Below are 3,877 nucleotides of genomic sequence, written 5' to 3' on the forward strand. Positions count from 1 at the left end.
CGTATGTATATATATATCCGTATGAGGAGCTGCGGGGTGTATGGACTAGCTATATGCTATCATCGTATTGTTTGTGTTGTGTGATGCTTTAGGCATCTTGTTTGTTCATGTTAGAGCTAAACTTCCATAGTGGGAGTTCTATTTACTCAAGTCAGTGGTTTGTGTGTTTAGCATCCCATACCTCACGGAGAAACTCCTCTGTTACTCTCCCCTCCTTTCCTTCCCCTTTCAGATGAGACTGACGAGCAGGAGTGATTGCTATCGGGCTGGTGCTTTGGGAGTTTTATTTCTGTCTTTTTCAGACTTGCGGATTTTATGCTTTTATCGATATTTTGGATTTATTATGTTATTTGGATTTATGACTATTTATTGGATTTACGACTTTGAAGTTGACTTTTGAGAAGTAATAAATGGAGATTTCAGACTTTTTATTTATTTAAGTTATTTTAGAAAATACGGGTGTTACACCTAAGCTCATCCTTCTACATCATACTCAACTCCTCATGTCTTTCTCTTCCCATATATTGATCTCATCTCAACAAAAATGTGGTTATTTGTAGATATGTTTCCGCGACTCGGCCACAAACGATATTTGCGGGTATTTTCCACAAATAGCGCGATATAGATTTTGTGGATATTTTGGCACAAAAAGCCACACTATTAACCGTAGCAAATTTTCTACTAATAGCCACACTCATAATCGTGGAATATGAGACACAAATAGCCACAACCGATTTATAGCTCTATTAGCCACAACATTGTGAAACAATAAGTTGTTGCCATTTTTTTATAAATAGCCACAGACTTAATTGTAGATATCAGCATACAAATAGTCACAATTAAATTTTGTAGCTATAGTTTCATAATTTAAAAAAATGTATTTATCAAATTTTCTATTATTCAATTTTAAATTGTATTCTATTAAAGTTTTTGAAACGAAATTTCAAAACAATAATTAATTATACAAGAAAAAACATAATTAGCTAAATCATTCAAAATATCATTACAATTTTAAGTTAAAGAAAACATCTAATGATTTTACAAAAGACATCTACGGATGTTAGAGATTAATATTGCACAAGGAAACGCAATACACCTAGAATAGATTGAAGAGTTAATGAGTGGGAGAGTGCTGATTAAGTTCTTGGCTAGAATCAGAATGGGGACTTGGAGCAGATGCACCACTCTAACGTGGAATATGTTGACGAGTAATAGGATCCACTCCATTCATCTTCAACAACAAGTCGATGCTTTACTTCAACCTAGAAACGTCATCCTTCTACCCAGTCACAACACTCTGCACGGTGGTCAATCGTCCATCAACTCCAACGTTTCTACATAGAGAAGCTGCCGGAGACTCCTTGGGTTCAGCATCAACATTTGTTACAATCTACAAGAAAAGTATATTGACACAAGACACGAGTTTAGAATAACAAAAAAAATATATTCCATGGATGATCATATCAAAACCAAATGCAGTATGCTTTAAGATTGATATGAGTTAGAGTAGGAGCTTCTTACTTCAATATAAGCAACAGTGAGCTGCTGGTTAGAGGGTGCCGATGCAGTTTCACAGGTCAAGTGAAACTTTGTGACGCTCCAAGACAAGAGATTCAGCTGCCTTCACATAAGCTTCTGCTCTTTTGTCAATGCAGGTCCCATTTTTATAATGTGGGTCTTACGCACTACCTCAGTTAATGCCTGTGCTACTCCAACTACATCGTTTCAGATGCAATCATCTATGCGAAACCTATTACAAGAAAATGATTATATGAATTAGCATCAATAAATAAACATTCATCAGAAGAACAAAATAAAACTTAAAATGATAAGCAAAGACGTTTGTAAATGAATTAGTATATCTCACTACAAGAAAAATCATTCACAAGTCAAACACTCCAAACATTAACAAGTCAATATAATACTTAACTCATTCACAAGTCAATTTATTTGAAAAAAATATAACACTCAAAACACAGAAACAAAGTTAGTTACCATGTTGTTGCAGGCTCAAATGTTGGAGAGAGGATCGGTATGTCAAGGCCCCGGTTTGGCTGGGATAGCAGTTCGTTGACTACACGCAACTGCTCATCAGAGAGAGTTGGATCCACAGCTTCTGGACGTTCTGTAGTCGCAGAGTCTTGAGCCTGAGAACTGCTCGGAGAATTTTGCGTCGGTGAAGTTTCAGACCGTCGAGGTTGTTGCGGTGGAGATGGTTGATGAAGAGTAGCTGAAGCAGCTTGAGTTTGGACCTGTGAGTCTTGAAAGAGCTGCCTGGGAGGTGGGTAGTCACTCACGCCTGGTGGAGATTGGCGATTGGGGACAGGAGGAGCTGTCGTCCTAGAATTGTTTTTGTATGTTTCTGCTTCTTTCTTGATGCCATCGTTTCGGGAGAGAGATGAGAGATTAGGGTTCTTTCGGTCTCAAAAGAGAGATAAGGCGTTTTTGGAATTGGGCGATTAGGGTTCGAAAGAGTGAGATTTGAGAGAGGTTGTGAGATTTTCGAGAGAGGATGAGAGATTAGGGTTCTTTGTGTTTATGTGGTATCGAGAGAGAATGAGATGTGTCTATTTTTTTCGGTTTTCGGTTTTCGGTTTTCGGTTTTGGGTCTAAAAGTTGGTCTTAGCGGGAGTGATTAATTGGTTAGGCGGGACTTAAAAAAATTTCGCATGAATTGGGTTTACCGGGGGACTTGGGAAAATTTAGGGGGCAAAAGTCTAGCAAAATTTACTTTTTGTTCTTTGCTTATAACAATTTAGGGTCTCGCTTCTTTTTTTATCAAAATGTATAACAATTTACGGTCTAGCAAATTTAGGGTTTAGCAAATCTTTTCTTTTGTTCTTTGCTTATAACAATTTAGGGTCTAGCAATTTATTTTTGATCAAAGGATATAACAATTTAGGGTATAACACTTAACAACATAAAAACACATTATTAGGAAGCAAACAACACATTATAAGAAAGTAAATAATAAGTTTAGGTATATGAATTAATAAGTTATGGTAAAACATTTTAGTATGGTGTTTCTTCACCTTCATCATCAGAAGAAGACGAGGATAGATTACACTGGAATTCATCCTCCGATTATGCATCTCCTAAAATGATTCTCCTCGAATTCACTTTTAAAACATTGTACCACGACTGCTTCGGTTTCTTTACGTACGGATACGGGATATATCACACTTGATGTGCTTGAGATGATGTTATCATATAACAAAAATTTAATAATACATATTTACGTACGGATACGGGTTTCTCTTTGTAGTGTTGTTAGTGGTGAAGTATTGATCTTTCTGTCCCCAAATATATTTAATGTCGTTAATTTGTATTTATAATGTTGAACATATACAGCTTTTCAGGGGTATAGATAGAGACCCTTTGGAACTCGTTCGATACGCAGAGAGTGAATGCCAAGCCTGGTTTAACGCAAATGAGATGATACCGCCACAAGTCCGGGACAGCAATAATGATGTAAACCAAGTCTTAAGCTTGGGTAATATCTGCTTGCTAGATGGATCTTGGACAGCTTCTGGTCGCTTTAGTGGATGTAGATGGGTCTGGATGGATAGTATGGAGGACATACAACTTATGGGAACACGAAACTTTACTCGATGTGAATCAGCGTTGCATTCGGAGGTAGAAGCGCTGCGATGGGCGATGGAGAACATGCTTCAACACTCGCCGTGCAAAAGCTTTGGAACGGACTGCAAAGAGCTGATCGCAATGATAAATGAACCCCAGAAGTGGCCAAGATTTGCGACAGAGCTGGAGAAGATAGAGACCCTGCAGATTTGTTTTCCGGATTTTAAAATCACCCATGTACCACGTCTGTGCAATCAGTTTCCTGATTTTTTAGCTAAGACTGCTAGGAGCTTTC

The 3,877-nt window shown here is 37.6% G+C and overlaps 1 long non-coding RNA gene across 1 annotated transcript; it reads right to left on the minus strand.

Annotated features, from left to right (window-relative positions):
• Positions 1–989: 989 nt before the first annotated feature.
• Positions 990–2,586, minus strand: LOC106293591. The gene is made up of 3 exons (XR_001260549.1): positions 1,996–2,586; positions 1,522–1,750; positions 990–1,390 (listed from the first exon to the last, which is right to left on the minus strand). It is a non-coding gene; the product is annotated as an uncharacterized LOC106293591 (long non-coding RNA).
• Between the last annotated feature and the right edge of the window lie 1,291 nt (positions 2,587–3,877).

The sequence above is a fragment of the Brassica oleracea genome, chromosome C5 (genome assembly GCF_000695525.1).
Source record: "Brassica oleracea var. oleracea cultivar TO1000 chromosome C5, BOL, whole genome shotgun sequence".
Taxonomy (NCBI): Eukaryota; Viridiplantae; Streptophyta; class Magnoliopsida; order Brassicales; family Brassicaceae; genus Brassica; species Brassica oleracea.